Below are 22055 nucleotides of genomic sequence, written 5' to 3'. Positions count from 1 at the left end.
GTGTCTGTCTTTCTACTCTCTTCTATTGTATTGATCTTAGGTGTGGGGCTAAACTGTTAATTTCTATAACTTCATAGTCATTCTAAAAATTGGGTAGTTGTATATATTTCAATTGGTTTTTCTATTGGTTCTTTTATTGTGAATTGGTTCTTTTACAGTGAATTTTGTTTGCTAATATTTTGTTAGAGTTTTGCATTTTTATCCATTTGTCCATAACACCTCTCCAGCTCCTCTCCTCTGTCTCCTCTTATTCTCCCTGTCTTTCCTTTTCTATTTATAATATCCTTGACAGCTTATGAATTTGATTTAAATAGTTCTTGTCTTACTGATTGGCAGGAGTTCATTATATATTGTCTGACAATCCTTTGTCACATATACTTGCAGACATTTTCTCTATGTCTGCAGTCTTGTTTATGTTGGTCCTATTAAAAGAATTGAGGTCCATTGCCTCTTTATCCTCTGGAGCAAAAATTGTGAAGAAATGACTTTTCTTCCTAAAATTAGAGAATCAATTCGCCCACAAAATTATCTGGACTTGGTTTTTTAAAAATAGGAAGAAAAAAAATAAAATAAATTTAAAAAATAAAAATAGGAAGGTTTTTTTAACATATGAAAAATGTTCACCATCTTTAGTAATAAGAGAAATGAAAATCAAAACTACACTAAGATTCCATCTCACCCCAATTAGAATGGCGATTATCAAGAATACAAGCAACAATAGGTGTTGGAGAGGATGTGAGGGAAAAGGTATACTCATACATTGCTGGTGGGGATGCAAATTAGTGCAGCCACTCTGGAAAGCAGTGTGGAGATTCCTTAGAAAACTTGGAATGGACCCACCATTTGACCCAGCTATCCCACTCCTCAGCCTACACCCAAAGGACTTAAAATCAACATACTACAGAGATACAGCCACATCAATGTTCATAGCTGCTCAATTCATAATAACCAGACTGTGGAACCAACCTAGATGTCCTTCAATTGATGAATGGATAAAGAAACTGTGATATATATATACATATATATATATATATATATATATATATATATATGTGTGTGTGTGTGTGTGTATATATATATAAAATGGATTACTCAACTATAAAGAATAATAAAATTATGGCATTTGCAGGCAAATGGATGAAATTGGAGAATCATGCTAAGTGAGATAAGTCAATCTCAAAAATCCAAAAGACGAATGATCTCACTGATAAGTGGATGATGACACATAACAGGGGGTGGGAGGGGGGCAAGAATGGAAGAAGGAGGGACTGTATAGAGGGAAAAGAGGGGTGGGAGGGGTGGGGGATGGAAAAAATAACAGAATGAATCAAACCTTATTACCTTATGTAAATGTTTGATTACGCAAATGGTATGCTGTTACTACATGTACAAACAGAAACAAGACGTATCCCATTTGTTTACAATAAAAATAAATTTTAAAAAATAAGAAGGTTTTTAATTGTGACTTCAATTTCTCTAAAATCTGTTATACTATTTAGATCTTTTGTTTCTTCTTGTGTGGATTTTAAAATTTGTATTTTTTAAATAATTTTGTTCATTTCCTTTAAATTTAAATTTCTTTTTTCAGCATCCCTAGGAATTGATGATGTTGAATTACAGCTGAACCCTGTGCTTCCAGAAAACAGCAACCACTAAGAAATGCCCCCAATCTAGCTATTGTGAATTGGTGCACATCCATAGAAACGAAAAGATGTACCCCATTTGTATACAATGGATCAAATGCAGTCCATAAAAATAAAAAATAATTTTAAAAAAAGGCACCCATTGAAGAGAATGTGAGGGAGTGCAAGGGTATAGGGAGGTGGATGCCATCAAAGCACAGATGTATGTGTATGTGGAAAACTCATGGTGAAACCCATTAATTTATACAGTCAATGTAAAGCTAACAATTACAATATTTTTTAACCCCCCCCCCATCTTTTTGAATTCTGGAATATGACTAACTACAAAGAGACAATCTCCCCATGTGACTTAGATCACACCTATGGATGCTGCCTTGCTTATCCATGACAAAGCTATTAACAGACACTCTAAATTCCTTTCTTTGCCTCATAACTGTTTTCCCTCACTGATGAATCTGAAAAAAAGCTTGCTAACAAAACTTTAGTTAAGTTTATCTCTTTCCCTCAGGCCCAGAATTTTAACCCACCCTCACGCTGAGCTACATACAATCTCTCTTAGGTAGCTTTTCTCCAGAATAATCTGACCTCAGGGTAAAACATTCCCTCATCTATTGTCTGATCACTTTCCATCTGTTATGGTTTGGATCTGGAAGGTTCCCACACAATCTCATGTGTTAGGTAATGCAGCAATTTTCAGAGGCAAAATGATTGTAATCCCATCAGTGAATTAGTCCATTTGTTGGGTTAATAACTTGAATAAACTACCGGGTGCTAACTGTAAACAGGTGGGTTGTGGTTGGAGGAAGTAGGCCGCTGGCATGTGGCCCTGGACTTCATCTGTCCCTGGTCCCCTTTCTCTCCCTCTCCCTCTTTCTCTTTTTCCTGGTTGCCACAAGCAGAGCATCTTTCATCCACCACACCCTTCTGCCATCAAGCGCTGCTTCATCTCAGGCCCAAAGTAATGGAGTTGCCATCTATGGACTGAGAACTCTGAAACTGTGACCCAAAATAAACTTTTTCTCACCTAAGTTGTTCTTGACAGGTATTTTGGTCACAACAATTAAAACCTGACGGATACCCCCTTCTTTCCTTCCTTCCAGTTCTTCCCACTTTCACACATCAGGCTCTCTCCAGCTTTGTTTACTCTTCACTATGCGAGTCCCACTTGTGAGACTGCTACAGATATCCTGGTCACAGCATTCTCCCCACTTCAGTAATCTCTTTTCCTTTCATTTCAAATAAATCTCTTCTTATCCTAAGTTTGGAGTTGTTTTTTATTTCATAGAATTTGTCAATTTGCTAATCCATTCAAAGAACTAGTTTTGACTCAGTTTTATTTATTGCTAATCGTTTTCCATTGATCTCTGCTTTTAAATTTATTATTTTCTCCTACCTTCTCTCTGTTTCACTATTTCTTTTGTTGCATCACTTATTGGGGTGAAAGTTGAGATTATTTAGTTTAATACTATCTTCCATTCTAATACAACAAGAAAGAGTTCCTTTTTACATTTCACAAATGCTAATACATTGTGCTTATGCTTTTTGCATAGTTCAAAATAGTGTCTAATTCCCATGTATTTTCTTCATAGAGCTACAGGTTAAAAATGTATTGTTTAATATCCAAATACTTTCTAATTCTCTAGGTTTCTGTTGTGGTTGTTGTTGTTGGGCTGCATACCATCATAGTCAGAGGACATACTCCATAAGATGTCAATTCATCAGATTTTATTGAGACTTTTAACATGGCCCAGACTACAGTCTATTTTGTTAAGTATTTCACGTACAGTTAAACAGAATTTTTACCAATACTAAATAATCCCTCACTGGTCTCCCATTTTTTTGCATTTTGTAAGCAAAAATGTAAACAAACATTTCAAGAATGTTTCACAAACAGCCTTTAAAGATAAAGAGAGTATTAGTAACCGGTAGGTTAATTTGGTGCCCTCTAAAATAAAGATGATGTATCCCTTGAGGGTAAAAGTTGAGATTTCCTTTCACCCTATGATAAATGACTGAGGTCTCCTAAGCATTAGTTTTCTCAGCTGTGTTGCAAACCCACTGCATTATGGGATCCACCTGGGCCAGACTACATCGCTGCAACTGAAGTTGAGGGAGGGGGATCAAAGGCAGACCTGAACCTCAGGATACCTGCTGTACTGCGACAAAGTTCCTATCTCTACCCAAGAGGCTTGCACCCTCGCCTCGTGTCTCAGTCCATTCCTTTTATTATAACAAAATACCTTAGACCAATAAATGTCTTAGTCCATTTTGTGCTGTCATACAAAATACCACCAGACAGTTTATAAAGAAAAGAAATGTATTTCTCACAGTTCTGGGGCTTGGAATTCTAAGGTCAAGGCACTGGCAGATTTGGTTTCTAGTGAGGGCCTATATATCATAGTGTCTTCTCAGAGTTCTCACATGGTTGAAGGAGTCAGAGGAGGCAAATGCTGCGTCCTCACATTGCAGAAGAGATGGAAGAGCCAGGAGGTTCTCTGAAGGCTTCTTTACAAGGACACTAATGCTATTCACAAGGTAGAGCCCTCATGGCATAATCACCTCCTGGGTGTTCTACCTCTTAATACCACCATCTTGGGGTTTCAGTTTCAACATATGAATCTTAAAGGGACATAGGCATTCAAGCCATGGCAACTGCACACCGAGAAACTGGGACACTAGCTAAATAACATAAGTAAACTCTGAAGCCCCTAATGCTCATTCTGCAGTTGTTGGAAGAAATGTTTTATGTGTACTAATTAGGTTAAGTATAGTAATCAGGCCCTTCAGAGCATATTTACCCTTTCTGTTTTATATTTGTGTGTCTTATTAGACATGAAAGAAGAATGTTTGTGTTTCCCATTCTGGTTCTGGATTTGCCAGTATATTCCTTTAATTCTGCCAACTTCCGCTTCATGTATTTTAGAGGGGTAGTGATATAGTTAGGATTGCTTATCATCCTGAAGAATTGGTCCTTTTATCATTTAAAATATCCTTCCTTCCTTTTGGTAATATTTCTTATTTTTAATCTACTTTGATATTAATGTAGCCACACCATCTTTCTTATACTTACTGTTTACATGATGGATTTTCCATCTTCTACTTTAACAGTTCTTTGTTAGACTTAAAGTGTGTTTCATAAATAATATACAGTTGATTCTTATCTTGACATTATTTCTTTCACTTGCAATATGTTGGTGGTTTTAAATAGGTCCACAGGTAGGATATCAGCCAACTGGAAGACTGGGAGACTCTGACCTCAGAAGTGGATTAATCCATTTGATGAATTAATTCATTCATGGCTTAATGGACTAGTGGGAGGTGGGACCTAGTTGGAGATAGTCAGTCATCGAGGGTGACCTGTCCTGCTATCCCTCTCTGCTTCCCTGCTGCCATGAGCTGACAGCTTTCCTTCATCATGACTTCTTGCCATGATGTTTCTGCAATAGAATTGGCCAACTGTGGACTGAACTTCTGAAACCATGAGTCAAAATAAATTTTTTGTCTTTGTTATTTTGGCTACAGTGGTGAAAAGCTGACTAACACACTCTTCATATATTTAAGTAGTTTCTCCAGGGATTACAACTGGTATTCTCACCTTTGCATCTAGTTTAAGATTACCTTAAGCATTACTTTTGCTTCCAATGTAGGACTTCCATATGCTATTCTTATACAACTGATCTAGTGGTAATGAAGTTCTTCAGTTTTTTCTTGTCTTGGAAAGTCCTTCTTTCATCTTCATTTTTAATGGATAACTTTTGTGAGTATGCATTCTTGGTTGGCATTATTTTTCTTTTAGGATTTTGAATATTGTCCCATTCCTCCTGACCTATAAGGTTTCTGCTAAGAAGTCTGCTAGTCTAATAGGGATTCCTTCATGTGACTTGATGCTTTTCTTCTGCTGTTTTTATAGTTCTGTCTTTGGCTTGTACTTTTGTCGGTTTGACTATGATATACCTGAAAGACAATTTTTCTGTCAAATCTATTAGTGGTCTTTAGAGCTTTCTGGATCTGAATGTCCCTATCTTTCCCAAGATTTGGGAAGTTTTCAGCAGTTTTTCATTGAATAGGTTTTCAACGTCTTTTCTTTTCTGTTCTCCCTATTGGAACAAATATAAAATAAATGTTTTTTCCCTGAGTGATGTTCCATAAGTCTCAAGGACTTTCTTCATTCTTTTAAAATTTTCCTCTTTTTTTAAAATCTTTCAGGGTTATTTCAAAGATTCGTCTTCAAACTCAGAAAGTCTTTCTAATGCCTGATCAATTCTCTTGTTGATGCTTTCAGCTTTATTTTTATTTCACTTATTGAGATCTTCAGCTTCAAGATTATAATTGGTCCTTTTTTATTATCTCTGTCTCTGCTGAATTTCTCATTCCTATCATGAATTATTTTCCTAATGCATTTGAATTGTCTCTCTGCATTCTCTTGCATCTCTTTAACTTTTCTCATTCTTTGGGATTTATTTTCAGGCAATTGGTCAATTTCCTTTTGGGGCAGTCTGTTGCTAAAGAGTTATTGTGCATTGACTTTGGTTCAATATAACTTATTCGGCTATAATCAACATTGCTACTTCCATATCCCAGTGTCTAACCTGCAGGTATAACCGCTGTAACACCAGCGGAGATGCAACTCTCTTAGGCAGAGTGGGTTTGCTGACAGCTCTGAGCATGGTGCAAATGGCTACAGGTGTGAAGCACCTGTCAATATCTATAAGATATATGAGGATAAGGTCCAGATGGGTATAGTGAGCATGCCTAGCATCCCTAGTTGGGTACCTGTCAGTATCTGACAGCTTTTGGTCATACTAGTAGGTCCAGATAAGGCACCTGTCAATGTCTGAAGGCTGCACAGTGACTTTTCAAGGCCTCAAGGGACAAATCTGCTGAAGGAGGTCCATCTGCTTCCTGGGCCAAGGGTGGGTGGATGGAACTGAGCAAATGCTTTATAGGCACTCAGTGGGCCAAGGTTCTGAGAATGTGCTGCTCAACCGCTTCTTGGAGCCACAGGAGGATGGGCACAGTTTCCTGGTTGTTTTCTGAGGTCCTCAACAGGTTGAGCCACTCAGGAAAGACTGCTCAGTTGCTTGTGAGGCCATGGCAGGATGAACATGAGTACCAAACTCTGTTTGGTGTCTTCTGCAGGCTGAGGTGCTTCCCAGGGCTGTGGGAGGGTGATTAGAGCCTCCTGTCTAGTTAATGAAGCTACTGGGGGCAGCTGCTTGAATGCTTTACAAGACCTGGATCAAGCAAGATCTTAAGATGGATCCATGCAGCAAGAGTCTGTTTGGGAAAATATAATAGCTAGGCTCTTTGTACAGGACAACACAGCAGTATGGTAACCTGGCAGCTTCCCAGACTGTCACCTACTGGCAGCCGTGGGTTCTCTAACAGTAAATGCTTTAGGTGCCTGTGACATGAGTGTGATCTGCACAGGCCTTCAGCTTACCCTTTCCCCATGGAGCAAAGTCCCTCGTGGTGGATGCTGAGAGATTGAAGGGTAGATGCTGAGTGCTTATTTCCCTTATTTATAGGCCAGGGTAAATCTCTATGTTCTGAAACATCTTCACCACATCCCCACTGTACTCTGACGCTCTTTCTCAAACTTTTCAGTGAAACTTGGGGGCTTGTTCTTTGCTTTAGTTGTTCGTTGGGGAGGGAAGCATTCCAGGCCCCTCTAGTTAGCTGGCTTGCTCCTCCTGCAAGTCTGTGAAACCTACTCAACACTAAAGTTCCACTTGGGACCCAGTATCTCATACTGGCTATTAAATTTCAACAAGTTTCAAAGGGGACAGATTATATTCAAACTATAGTACCCCATTCTTCTCTTTGTGCTTCTGTTGTCCTATGTTGTGTGTGTATGTGTGTGTATAGATAGATAAAATTAAACCTGTCGCACATTTTTATTGTTTTAAATTTTCAATAGTCCTTTAAGAGAAAATTTAAATATTCTTTTCTATTTATTCACATATTACGATTTTAGTGCTCTCTTTTCTTTCTTGTGAATATGACCTTTTATCTAGGATCCTTTATATTTAGCCCAAAGAACAAGCTTTGCCATTTTGTGTAGCACAATTCCAATAGCCACAAATTGCCTCCTAATTTGTCTTTTAAAAAATATCTTTTTCCCTTAATTTTTAGAGAACATTTTTTTTTCATGCCAATAATTTATTGAACGGAGGTCTGTACACAGGCAAACCTTACTGTGGAAACTAAGACATCAGGAGCTCTCTCCACTCCCCTGGCCCTCCAGGGTGGGGAGAAGAGGGAGAAGGCCTTGGGAGCAGAGGACAGGAGGGGAGATACAGCTGTAGGAGGGGGCAGGGCCAAGATGGATGGTGCGAATCGACGTCTTTCTTTAAGAAAAAAATTATAACGATCTATTTACACCCGGGGGCCAGGGAAGGGAAGAGGAGATGGGTTGGGCTGATTCTATTTACAAGGGACACAGGAGGGGAGGGGGGTTGGAAAAGGTGGAGGCTTAGGGGGAGGGGAGGGGGCCAAGGGGGTAGGAGGTCCTCATGCCCCCAACCCCCTGTCCTTCCTTCCTTCTCTTCCCTCCCCGTTACCAGTTAAAATCCTCTTTAAAAGCCCACCACAGGGGTGAGGCTGGTGAGGGAGGGACTAGAGGTGGGGATAGGGACTCATTTACCTCTGCCCTCTAGTCTAGATCCCCAGCCAGGGCAGGAGCTTGATGGGCTATGGCCCCCCTTCCCAGCCCCACTTGGAGCTCCCAGATGGACGTGGAAGGGTAGTTGGTGGGGCCCTCAGGAAGAGTTAGTGAGGGTAGGTGTGGCATCAGGCGCCTGCCAGTCTGGGCCGGTCTGAGTCTCAGTTAAAGCTTGAGGATGGGGTGAGGGAAGTAGTGCCCGCCGGGACCTCAAGTGAGGAGGGATGAGAATGGCATTGAGAGACGGTTGGATGGAGAATTCACCAGGACTGAAGTTGAAGAGGGGGCGGAGCGGGCGATTGTTGGGGAGCTGGGTTCCGAGACTTCGCAGTTCATCAAAGAAGCTGTGGGCGCAGTTCTCTAGTGGGGAGAGCCTCGAGGACGGCGTGTACTCCAGCAGGCTTGAGCAGAGCGCGATGGCCTCGGGTGGTGACCGAGATTTGAACACCTTTGTCCAGGGGTGAGCTTTAATCTGGGGGAACTTGAACTCCGTGTAGTTGGGGTTCATCTCTCGGATTTGTTCCCGGGTTGGGTGTTCCCAGTACCTTGATGATTTCCACCAGCTGATCCACCCCACTGTCCCCAGGGAAGATGGGCTGGCCGAGGAGGAGCTCAGCCAGTACGCAGCCAGCTGACTACACATCGATGGACCAGGTATAATCAGTGGCTCCTTGGTTTTTGGGGGGGGGGGGGGGGTTTATTTCAATATTTTACAGAAGTTATTTCTTTGTCTTCTGCTTCCATTGTTCCTGATAAGAAGTCCACCCTCATTCTTCTGAATGTACTATTAAAAATGCACACACCAATTGCTTTTAATATTTTGTCTCTACCTTTGGTTTTCAGAAGTTTGACTATCATGTGCTATTTTTCCTTCATCATATTTTCTGAGTTCCTAGAGTCTGTAGCTGAGGTTCTTCATCAATTTTGGAAATTTTCACCCATTGTTTCTTCAATATCTCTTCTTTCCTATTTCTGAGACTCCAGTTGTTCGTATATTGAACTGTTTGCCATTGTCCAATCAATCTTAAACACTCTTCTTGTGGTTGATTGCTTTGGTTTTTATTTTCTTTTTTCTGCTTACTTGTTGGTTTGTGTAATTTCTATTAATTTGCTTCTGATTTACTGATACTTTCTTCAGTCATGTCCTGTTCAGTTTTAAATTAACCTAAGAATTCTTAATTTCAAAAGAAGCATTTTTCAGTAGAATATTTATTTCTAAAATTTCTTCTCTCAAGTTTCCATTTTTTTCTCATTTTTCCCTAAACCTAACCCTAGAATTTTCCATTTCTTTAATGACATTTTCCACCTGTTCACCCATTTATTCCACTTTTTAAATAAATTTAAGGTACTTATAATAGTTATTTTATACTTCTCTTTGCTTATTCCATTCTTTGGATCATATTTTAATCTCCTTTCATTAACTTCATTCTCCTTTAGAGCTCATTCTTCATTCTCCTTCATTCTTCTTTGCAAGCCTAGTTATTTTTATTGTATGCTGGACACTGTTGATTGTACTTTTTAGAAATTCTAGGTTGTTATTTGCCTATAGATCATAGTACTAAGTTTTATTCTGTTAGGCAGTTAAATTACCAGCAAAACAGAGTTGGTTTCAGGTTTATTTTTAATCTTAAAATATTTACCTCTTGGGATATAGTTTCTATGTTAGATATGGTCTTTCTGGGATTTAAATAAATGTCTGATGTGTTCAAAATGGTTTCTCTGCCTGGGTCAGAATTCCAGTCTTTCCCCAGCACTTTGCAACATCAGAAAACTAATTTCATATTCTGATTTCCATTGCTATGTAACAATTTGCCCCCAGAATTTGGCAACTTAAAACTCCATTTTTTTATGCTATCAGATTCTGGGTAGGAAATGTATCCAGAGTGAGTAACATTGACGTCTATCTACAGTGTCTCAGGCCTCATCTGGAAAGATTCAAATGATGAGTCTAACTTGACAATTTAGGTACTAACCTAAGTCCAGGATTGCTGACTAGAGTACCAATAGCCTCTCTGTGGCTTGACTCTCACACTGTTTCAGCCTTGGAGTAGTCAGAGTGATGACAGCTACTCAAGGCTCCAAACACAAGCATTCTGGTGAAGAGAGTGAAAGTTTAGTGTCCTGTTTTTGTCCAGCCTCATCAATCACTATCACCTCCCTGTGCCTCTCTGATTAAGACAATCACAACACCTCAAGGGCAGAGGAATGGAATTCACCTCTTGATGGGAGCATGCCAAAGCTACATTTTTGAAGAACATGTGGGATAACATATATTGTTTGACCATCTTTACAAAATACAATCTGCCATAGTCCTCCAGCAGCTGTTACTGGCTTCTCAGAGTCTTTCAATAAAGATGAGTAAGTTGGGATTTAGCCAAATTCCTAGGGGATTTCTGGGGCTTCTCTGTGGTTTCCTCCTTTCACGTTCCCTACTCCTCAAATTCCAGCCATCTAGCAGCAACAATTGTGATCTTTTTCCTTTGTTAAGCAATACTGCCACCTTCCTACTTAGTTCTGTTTTCCTAATCTATGGCTTGGAAATTGCCCCCAGGAAAAATATCAAATATAAACATGGCTCACAGTCCAGTGATAGCCTCTGTTTGATTCTGAAAATAGTTGCTTCAGATATTTTGTTCTATTTCTTACCTTTTCAATGTGATATGGTGTGGCAGGGAGACCCTAAGGTAGACCCCAGTTATCTCTGCCTCTTAATGTTATACCCCTGTGTGATTTCCATCCCTTTGAGTGTGGGAATCATTAGTGACCTACTTCTAGCCTTATAGAATATGTCAGAAGTGATGGTATTTACAAGGTTATGTGTCCTGATTACTGTATGTGATTATGTTACATAGAATTATCATACCTGTTTTATTGCAATCCCTCCTTTTCCTCTGCTGACTTTGAAGAAGCAACCCATCATCCTATGGGCTGCCTACAGAGAGGACCATGCAGCACAGAACTGGGGGCAGTCTGTCACCAACAGCTAGCACAAAACTAGGGTTCTTCATCTAACAGCCTTCAAGGAGCTGACGAGACCCAGACATGATCAACATTGTGGTTTCAGCCTCGCACACATCCCAGATAAAGGGCACCTGAAATCCTGATCCACAGAAACTGAGATGATAAGCATGTGCTGTTTTAAGCAACAAAATCTGCAGTAATGTTGTTATACAGTGAAAGATAACTAATGCAGATAGTAAGTCTCCTAACACCAACCCCTTTGTGGCCAGAACCACAAACCACCCTTTGTTGTGATCCACAGAGAAGGCCTACAATATGGGATCTGGGAAAGAACAGGAGATGAGGTGTCTTGTGCATGATTAATTCTCAGTCAATTAGGAAAGAACTTTCAGCTTCAAAGTATGCCTTCCTATTCCAGTATTCAACAATCCATCCTTGGAGCTTTATTATTTGAATTAAACATTCATGTATTCAACAAAGTGTATTAAGTCTCTGCTATGACAGTCCCTGTGCTTGACACTGAGAAACCAAAGAACAGTCGCACACTGTTCCTCCTTTCAAGAAAGGCATAGTGCTCTTCGCTTTACATATGTTGTCTTATTTAGTGTTTACTATAAGCCTCTAAGGTGGGTGCCATAACTGTCTGCATGTTATAAATTAGGAAATAACACTTAGAAATGTTGAATCACTCTCACCACAGTCAACTAATAAGTGTTGAGGTCAGAATTTAAACCCAGGAACTTTGTTTTATTCTAAAGTCTTACCATGCCGTCATGCAAAACTACTGCCTAATGTCAAAGACAAATGAAAAATGTACTTGTACCTCCATATCATAAATACTCTTCTGAAGGAAGCAAGAAGGGCCTGGGGAACACAGAGAAGGAAGAGTCGAACTCACCACAGGCATTAGAGACAAACAGACCACTGCACTGCTCTTCTCAGTGATGAAGGAGAGAGGAGGTGCTCGAACAGAGAGAGCGTCAGGAGGGCAAAGCTACACAGCATGCATGTGTGGAAGACTAGAATCCCAGTCATGGAAGTGGAAGTGAGGGAAGAGCAGCATATAGGAAAGGAAAGACAAAATGCTAAGGTGAGAACTAGAGGGTCTCCTTTCAGGACAGAAGGAAGCTTTGCAGAATGCTTGGACCACTGCAGGCCATGGGACCTCTGACCACAGGGGAATCTGGGAGAGGGGTCTGAAATCCAGTGTTCCCAAGGCACCATAACATCTGATATCAGTAAACCAGCACCAACCACACCTTAGCTGCCTCCTTATCACATCCACTGAGAAAAACTCTTTCACCCATGGCCCCTGCTGAAGAGGTAGTCTAAGTAGCCGTGACTGTACCCATTGACCTCCCACCTCTGGTCAAGGAGTGGACATGTTTTTGCTGTCCTCCTAGTTCTGTGTCATCAATACATCACACAAAAGACAGACTGCTGAAGTGCAAAGCTCTGTTGGTCAAGGCCACAGTGGGCACCAGGGTTGGCCAAAACCAGAGATGAGCTTAAGTATGGGAGTGTCCAACAAATCACAGAAGGAACTAGTCCACAGAGGGAAAGCAGAATAAAGCAAGAACCCAGAGAGAAACAGAAGTGAGACCTGAGACTCCAAAAGAAGGAAAGAAAGATGGCACAAAGATTTTCCCCTGACTCCCTATTTCTTTCAAGGTCCAGGAAGTACAATGGTACCTTTTTTTTTTCCTTTTGGGAGGGACACTGAGAATTGAACTCAGGGGCACTTGACCACTGAGCCACATCCACAGTCCTATTTTGTATTTTATTTAGAGACAGAGTTTCACTGAGTTACTCAGCACTTGCTTTTGCTGAGGCTGGCTTTGAACTCGCATTTCTCCTGCCTCAGCCTCCTAAACTGCTGAGATTACAGGCATTTGCCACCGCGCCTGGCTACCAGTTCTTTTTTACAGTACTAGGGATTAAACCCAGGGCCTTGGGCACACTAGGAAAGTGCTCTACCACAGAGCTACTTCCGCAGTACTTATTGTATTATATTTTATTTTGAGATAGGCTCTCCCTAAGTTGGCCAGGCTAGCCTGCAACTTGTGATCCTCCTGCCATAGCCTCCCAAGTAACTGGAACTGCAGACATGTTCATACATGACTGACTGGGCCACCAAACTTCATCACTCTTCCCACCGAGGGTGACATTTTTTTTTTCCCCTTACCTTGAGTCTGGACTGGCCCTGAGCCATCAACACAAGTCAAGGGCAGTGATGCTGGGCCTGTCTGAGCCTAATCTTCTGGAAAGTGGAAACTGTCACTTCTTCACTCCTAGAACCCACGGTCTTGAGAACAGAGCCAGATGGCACATGTGGGGACTAACTACAGTTAGCAGCACCAGATGAACTCCTGGCAGTATGCCACCATGGACCACCCCCCAACCCAACCGTCCTACAATGATAGTTGCAGCCAACACCACGTGGGTCAGAAGGATTCACAGAAATATGAGCAATAATAAAATGGCTGTTTTAAAGCAACCACTGAGTTTGGGGTAGGTTTGTTACATAATGAACGGATAGATAACAAGTGCCTTGTCAAGGGTCCCACACAGGTCTGGTCTGGACCCGGAAGCCTTGTAGGAATAAGGGGGACTTTGTCAGGCCAACAAGCCTCCCCCTACTCCAGACCAGAAGCAGTGTTCCCTTAGGCTGCCGAATGAAATGTAGGGCTCTATCTCCCCCTTGCTGAGCAGAGCAAGCACTGCAGAGAGCTCCCTGCCAGGCCTGCATCCCCAACACCCTCCACCTTCCTCATTCCTGGATAGAAGCCGGCCACAGAGGCCTCCACTGCCAGGGAAGCTTGGCTGTGAGGCCCAAGGCTATGGCTGTACCAGCACTGGCTGCCAGGGCCAAGAAGAGCAGCCAGCCTCTGGTGCTCTCTGGGGCTGCCAAGGGGATTTGAGAGAATAGCACAAGGCCCTGTCCTCATAAATCAGCTACTTCTAGAGAGGAGACAGCTGGCACTGTAAGAGCAGCCCCCAGGCTGAAAGCCTGTCTTAATAAGGCTTCCAGGGGGCATGGCCAACAGAAAGTGGTCTTTCCTCACCAGGATGAGACTTCATGGGGCTGGATGGGGACAGAGAATGGAATGAGGTTTGTGAATCAGCCAGCGCCTTTCCCTCTACCCACAGTGAATGCCACCCAAGTGTAAATTCTGGATTCCTTTTTGTAATAAAAGATGCATAACATAAAATTTGCCATCTTGGTCATGTTTAAGTGACAACCAGTGCATTCACACTGTTGTACAACCATCACCACTAGCCACTTCCAGAACTTCTTCATCTCCCACACTGAAACTCTGTACCCATTAAACAATAACTTTCCCCTTCAACATTTTTTTAAATACTCTATATCCCTCTGTTGACTATAAAATTAAAAGATGCAAACCCACCCACTCAGCCCTGCAGCCCAAACCAAAGGCTGACTTGAGACTGAGAAGCCCAGTTCCTAAGCTTGGCCCTTCCCATCAGGTTAATAGTGGCCAACATTTACAGAGTAGTTATCACTTGTCACTGCTTTACAGATAGGAATCCCGTGACAACTCTATGAAGTACTATTGTCTACTTTACAAATTAAAAAAAAAAAAAAAGCCTGAAGGAGGGCACATGTCCAGCTACAGTGACCAGTTGGTAAGTGACATAGCCATGACTTGGAGCCAGGGCTTCATGAGTGCAAGCTCCACACCCTCACCACTACTCCGGACTATCTCATCCCAGACCCTCACATGAGAACGCCATCCTCCATGGCTCCCTCTTGCCTCTCCATCCTGAGTCTTAATACTGTTACTTCATCCTTCCTCTATGTTCTCCCTTCCTGGACAAAAATTCAAGCAGTTCTTGTCCTGAGAAGAATCATGTGGCAAGGACTGCCATCCTGGGTGCCAGCCTGAGTCAGCCCAAATTGTCCTCAGATCCAAAGACAGGACAAGCCCCACCCTGCTCTCCCTGACTTGCGGCTCCTGATAGAAGTGAGGGGAAAGGCTCCTGGCAATGGTTTTCAGGTAATTGAATGGACATATGTCCTCCTTATTCTCACCTCTCCAGCAGAACACTCCAGACACTTTGCCCAGGAGCAGAACCCCTGCAGTAGCCTGTACCCAGCTTAGGCCATGGACAATGCCTGGTACTCACTTGGGGGCAACATCAAGGTCTGTGGGTTTCAAGGTCCACCAACTGGGACACAGGAAGGAGGAACCATCTCAGTCTTCCAGAGGAGCTATTCACAGAAAGTTCCTGTTGACCCAGGCTCTTTTCCCACCTGACTCAGGTCTTTGTGTTCACTCCTTCTCAGAAAGAACCCAGGACAATAAGCAAATGAGAGGTGGAGTGGATGGTTTGTACATCCAACCCACTTTGAACCTTCTCCAGACAGAAGATTCAACCAGGGAATAGCTGGTCCTTATACTTCAGGGTAGAATATCTCAACAACTCGAGATTGACCTGGATACCACCATCAGGTCAGTCAAACAGACCCCAGCAGCAAAGAGCCATGGCACTGTTGAACTTGGTTGGGGGTTGATCAAGGTAAGTCTGACTCTTATCACACAAGCATTTTAGGAACAGAGTGCTTCCTCTGACTGGCCACTGAGCAGGAGACCAAGCTCGGAAGTGACATTCCATTTCACTTCTGTAACAGGTGGTTTGTTTCTTCTCTTTTTCTCTTTGTCAGTCTTGCTAGAGATTTATCAGTTTTATTTGTATTTTCCAAAGAACAATATTTGCATCATGGAAACCATAGAGCAGCAGAGCTGCAGACATGGAAGACCATCTAGTCACAGGTTTTTAATTGGATGACTGCCTAGAGTCAGTGAACCCTTAAACTCAAATGAAATGAGGCACAGTAAGGATTTCTCTGGGAAGAGTCTGTGGCTTTCATCATGATTGTCCAAGATGGTTCATAGTACAGGAGACATCCAGGACTCCCCCCTTCTATTGATAGAATGACTTAATGGAAAGGTAGGAACCTATCCATATTCACACAAAATATTCCGCACAGAGGGTTCTGGGTTGGTGCAGGAACCCTCCACAGCCCTGTTCTCGTAGCCCAAAAGCAAGATGGAGGCATTAGAGTGGTCAGTGAGAGACAACAGAGAGAAAGATTCAGCAGAGCATGAAGAATCTATACCTCAGACACCTCTGTAGAGAAAAAAATCCTTTTCCTGATAAAAAGGGCACAATTAAGATTAAAAGGGAAAGATGAAAATGGAACAGCAGCCATGTCCTCAAGAGCAGTCTGATATTTCCAATCCATCTCTATTGAAAGCAAAGAGAAGGGCAAGGTCTTCAGCAGGAGAGGCAGAGTGAGTCTGGAATGCCTCCAGGAGGGGAGTGCTGGTCAACCATTTATGCTCCCTGAGACTGAGCAGTGCACTTTCCTCTGGGCCTGGATTCCCTCACCACAAACTAAGGAGAAAACCTGATTGAGGTGTTATGGTCTGAATATTGGGTATCTCCCAGTAAACTCATGTGATAGACCATGAAGGGATGTTTGAGGTTAAATGATTAGATTATGAGAGCTGTAACATAATCAATGGGACAATCCATTTGAGGGATCATAATTTGAATGGATTATTGGGTAATAACTGGAGGAAGTGACTGGAGGAAGTAAGTCACTGGGGGCATGCACTTAGGGAAATTATGCTTTGTCCCTGCCTCCTCTCCTGCTCTCTGCTTCCTGGCTTTCTCAAGTTGAGCATCTTTCCTCCACCACACCCTTCTATCATGGTGTTCTGACTTAGAATAATGAATCTCTGGCTTAGAATAATGAAGTGATCAGTCCAAGGACTGAGAACTTTGAAACCATGAGCCCCAAATAAATGTTTCCTCCCCTAACTTGTTCTTGTCAGGTATTCTGGTCACAGCAAGGAAAAACTGACTAACCCATAAGGTCACACTAAAGTAAGTTCTCCTAGCCCTAATATCCCATAGCTGCCTCAGTTTTTAGGAATGCAAGGTAACCTGGCCCTGCCTGGTCATCAACATGTTTTTAAGGAGCAAAACAACAACAAAAAAGTAAGGTGCTATTTTTAAAAGACTGCAAAGTTTAGAGTCTATGAGATTTGGCATCTCCAGTTATGGTGGCCAAGTCTTCTGGGCTCAGTAAACCTTCCACAAGGTTGTCCAATGGATGTGAGTCAGGGGCCCATCATAAACCCTTGATCCCTTTGCAAGGCACTTCCCCTGGTCCCCTCCCTTCCATCTCCAATATTCAGAAAGTTTTGTCTACTTTTCAGGAGCTTTAGAGGTAATTCTTCCAGGACCCAATTTTGCTTACTAATACAATAGAATAAGAGAATAGCCTGGAACCTGCAGATGGGAGATGTGAGACCAATAAACCTCCTCTGGCATCCAAAACAAATCAGCCTCCCCATACCAATTTGTCCTCCTGTTTTCTTCCAATTGTTTTATTTAGATCTAATGGATTGTGTAGGTTAGTTAAGAATTCTGACAACAGCAACCATTTCAATTTAATTGTGGTGTGTGGGATTCTGTGTGTCAATGACACACAGAATGCCTCCCCTTGATCTCTGGGCCCCCGAGCAGAAATGCTGGTTTCTAGCAGTCCCCAAGGAGGCAGAGGAATAGGGAAGTTGGAGCTGCTCAAGGGGAAGGCAAAAACATGAGACCTCACAGCCAGAGGAGGAGTCACTGCCCTGACCCTGCCTCCACCCAGCAGCAATTTATTGCATTTGACTAAAATTAAAGTTTTATGGTTTGGATCCAGAACATTCCCCCCAAAAAACTCATGTGTTAGGTAATGCAGCAATGTTCAAAAGTGAAAAGGTTGATTATGAGGGCACTGACCTCATCAGTGGATTAATCCATTGGTTAGATTAACAATTCAAATGGGCTTACTAGGAGATGGCAAAAAGGTTAGGCAGATGGCTGTCTTGGGGTCTATATCTGACTGTGTCCTCTTCATGTCTTTTCTCTCTCTCTCTCTCTCTTTCCCTCCCTCCCTCCCTGTTTTCCGGCTGTCATGAGCTAAGCAACTCTCCTCTATCATGCCTTTCTGCCATGATGTTTCTGTCTTGCAACCAGCTAACTATGGACTGAACCTCTGAACTAGTGAGCTAAAATAAATATTCCTTCCTCTAAGTTGTTCTTGTCAGTTATTTTGGTCACAGCAACAAAAAACTGACTAACACTGAGTATAATATAGCAAGGATGAATGAGAGCTCTTAACTGGAAATTACACTTCCAGCTCCATGGCAGCTCTTGCCAAGCATTTCCACCTGTGCTGTAGAGATGGGCAACAAGTGGTGGGGATGTGTCTGGTGGAATTGGGAGGGGGCAATTGAAGATAACCCCTAGCTGGAAATGTTCCAAGGTCCTTCCACTCCCTTGATGTCACAGAACTAGAGGAAACACACACAGGGTGAGGAGCTCACATTGTGCTCACCTTGTCCAGGTCCCTCTCCACACACATTCTTTCATTTGATCCTCTCAGACAGTTTCTATTTTTTTAGTGTCTATTTTATGAGAAAACTGAGGTTCTGAAGCTACATAACTCATAAACTTTGGTTACAGCTGGTCAGCAGAGGAGCTGGAATTTGAGCCAAGGAGTAATTAACTTCATAGCATGTGCTCTTTCCACTGCTCTACTGACGCACAGGCTGTGTCTTCTGTAAGACACACATCTCGGCACAGGTGGGCACTACCCACAATAAAACAGCTCCCAACTGTGGCAATTGATCCCAAAGGCTCCTGACCCAAGGGGACTCACAAGGCTCTCTCCCTTGGATGTGAATTTTGAATATAGTAGCAGGGAGTCATTAAAGGCAGTACTCTGGGTTTCCATACCACCAGCTTCCATAACCTAGCAGTTGGCCTACCAGTCCTTCCTTTAATTCTGTAGATCACTCCATTAACCTTCAAGTGTATTTAGTGATTTGTGGGGTAAAGGCATTTGTTCAGTTGCTTAACTTGTCCAGCTCTGTGACATCAATAGGTTTCTGATACTTGCAACCAAGAACTTAAATATTCATCTAAAGTTCTGAAAAAGTGTATAGACAAGGGCCATTGACATTCTGGCTCCATCCCAGCTGCCCAAAACTTATCCTTCCACACTCCTCAAACTTATCTACTCCAGGGAGCCAAGTTTCTCTCTACCATCCTGCTCAGGCTCAATCCCCTGAGGTCTGTGCTCAGGCCATTCCTTAGCACAAACCCCCTCTCCAACCCAAACCCCACTTTCATCCAGCCCAAGAAATTCTGTGCAGTTACCAAGATTCAACTCAACCCTCTCCACATACTCTGAACCATGACAATACTAGTTATCCAAAATGATAATCAAAGTCAACATACATTGCTTCATACTGGAATTTACTTTGTTCATAGGCCTTTGATGACAGAAACTTCATAGTCTCTAGTCATTGCACAACATAGACCCACAAAGTGTAGGAACAGAATAGCCTGGGAAGACAGCCTGGTAAAGACTGCTACCTCTTGACTAAAATGTCTATTTCACTTTCAGCTGTATTGTGCATCCCAGACTCTCTTCTACATAGGCATGTCCATGTGATTGTGCTCCTGCCAATGGAAGGTAGACAGAAATTATGTGTGCACTTCCATCCCACAGTTTCTGAGCAGCAGATGTGCCCACCCACACCCTCTTCCCCTTGTTTTGACCAGATGCAGACAATATACAAGGCCTGAGGTACAGTAAGTTCCAAATCATTGTATGGCAGAAAGTCTCCTGCCATCCAAGAGCATCTGCTTTGGACAATTACATCAGTGAGAAATAAATTTCTATTGTATTCGTACATTTTGTGGTCTTTTCATTGGAGCAACTAGTACTCCCTAGCTCCTACAGATGGTGAAACTCAGTGATGCTGGAGGTGGTAATGGTGTCTGAGGTGGTGATACTTGAGGTGATGGCCACAGGGCTGTGGTAATAATGATGGTGGCAGGGATGCTGATGGGGCCACTTTAATGGTTCTAATGATGCAGCTGGCATTGCTAATGATGTGATGTTAACAAGAATGACAGTAATCTATCTGGTAAAGAATTTCCCCCATTATCACAGAATTAGCAATAAGACTCAAAATTGAAGGAAAAGAGTCACTAATTTCTCTCTTTTCTAAATAGGGCCACCAATATAGGGATGAACAGGTACTTCCTCAGAAACCAGCAAGAGATGGCAGAACAGGACCTGCCTTGATCAAATTCCATGAAACCCCATATTTGTGTAAGCAAAGAACTCCCTTGTCTCCCTTCCCTACTCCAAAGTCAAAGAACTGGTCAGTAGGGATCACTGAGATGACCTGAAACAAGGAAGGACCTGCATCTCATTCCCCCATTGAACAACTGCCCATTATCAATCCGTGCATAGTCAGTGGTTTCTATGGATGAAGTGAACTGAAGTGAATCCACCCACCATGCCCTAGCAATAGGGACTGCCTGCCACAGCAGATATCCCAAGAGGCAGGAGACTGCAGGATGCCCCACTGCTGATGAGAGTTAAGCAAAGGTGGGAGGCCAAACCAAACCCAGACCTGCCATGTCGGGACACTGAAAAAAAGGCAAAGGCCCTGCAGGGTTGATCCTCCAGGGAGCCCAGGACTCTCCTGAGCAACATAGAGAGCCAAATGTGAAAGTCTGTACAGAAGAGGGGATCTTTGCCTGTTAATGAGCAGTAACAGTCATTCAAAAGAGGACTACAATAGCAGCTGATTTTGTTAAAAAAAAAAAAAAAAAAAAAGTTTGCCCCTCTATATGACCCCTGCCTGAAACTGCATTTAGGAAAGGAAAGATGCTATTTCATTTGCATGAGAGTGGGATTTTAAATCAGATGGATTTGCCACAACAGAAAGTACCTGATTCCCAGGTAATAGAAATTGTCCAAGATTATTATTATGAGATGGGAAGAGAAGGCTATATAGAGCATAAAGCACTATATAAAGCACTTTTTGAGGGAAATATAACCTTTTTATGTTTAGATTCCACCAGTTGGAGAGTCAATAGGCTGGTCACATCGGAAATGGTGTATGACAAAATGGGAATGGTCATGATATTAATTTTTCATGAAACAGGTACCCAGTAGCTGCCAAATTCTGGGCCATGTGCTGATAAGAATAATACTGACATTTTCACTGTGGTGAAAATAATATTTGTTCTCAAGGGTCTAGATACCAAGGTAAGACTAAATTCCTCATTCTCTGCTGCCTCCTGAGCCAGGTCCCACTATAATCTAACATACTTGTTAGGAAACTACTATGTTCACCATAAAGGAGACCCAGCATTACAAAGATTAAGCAAGATAAAAGTTTATTTCTCACTCAGTCAGCCAGGTTAGTGACTTAGGGCTGAGGAGGAAGCTTCACCACATCAGTGACCCAGTTTCCATCCACTTATTACTTTGCCATCATCAACACATGACTTCCATCTCAAGGGTGCTGCTATCATCAGGCCCCCCTCTAGCCAGTCATAAGGAGCAGGTGGAAAGGGAGAGGGGGCACATCTTCCCTTTAAGGTGATGACCAGAGTTCCAGGTGTCATCTCCATCCACAGTTCATTCCATGGAATACCAGTGACCAGGGAAGCTGGGTCTGTCCCCTTCAGTTGGGTGGCTATGCGACCAGCTAAAAATTCCATTACTGTGTAAAGAGAGAGAAATCTGGGGAATAACTAGAAACCTCTACTCCACAGTTGTGGCTCCATTAACCAAAGTGATCTTTAGGTCCTGCCAACATTCAAATTAAAATATTTCTTTCCCTTTGTGATAATTAATTTGAGTTGTCAACTTGACTGGTTGGAGGGATTTGTAG

The sequence above is a fragment of the Sciurus carolinensis genome, chromosome 3, assembly GCF_902686445.1.
Source record: "Sciurus carolinensis chromosome 3, mSciCar1.2, whole genome shotgun sequence".
Taxonomy (NCBI): domain Eukaryota; kingdom Metazoa; phylum Chordata; class Mammalia; order Rodentia; family Sciuridae; genus Sciurus; species Sciurus carolinensis.
Note: the sequence above shows the minus strand (reverse complement) of the source record.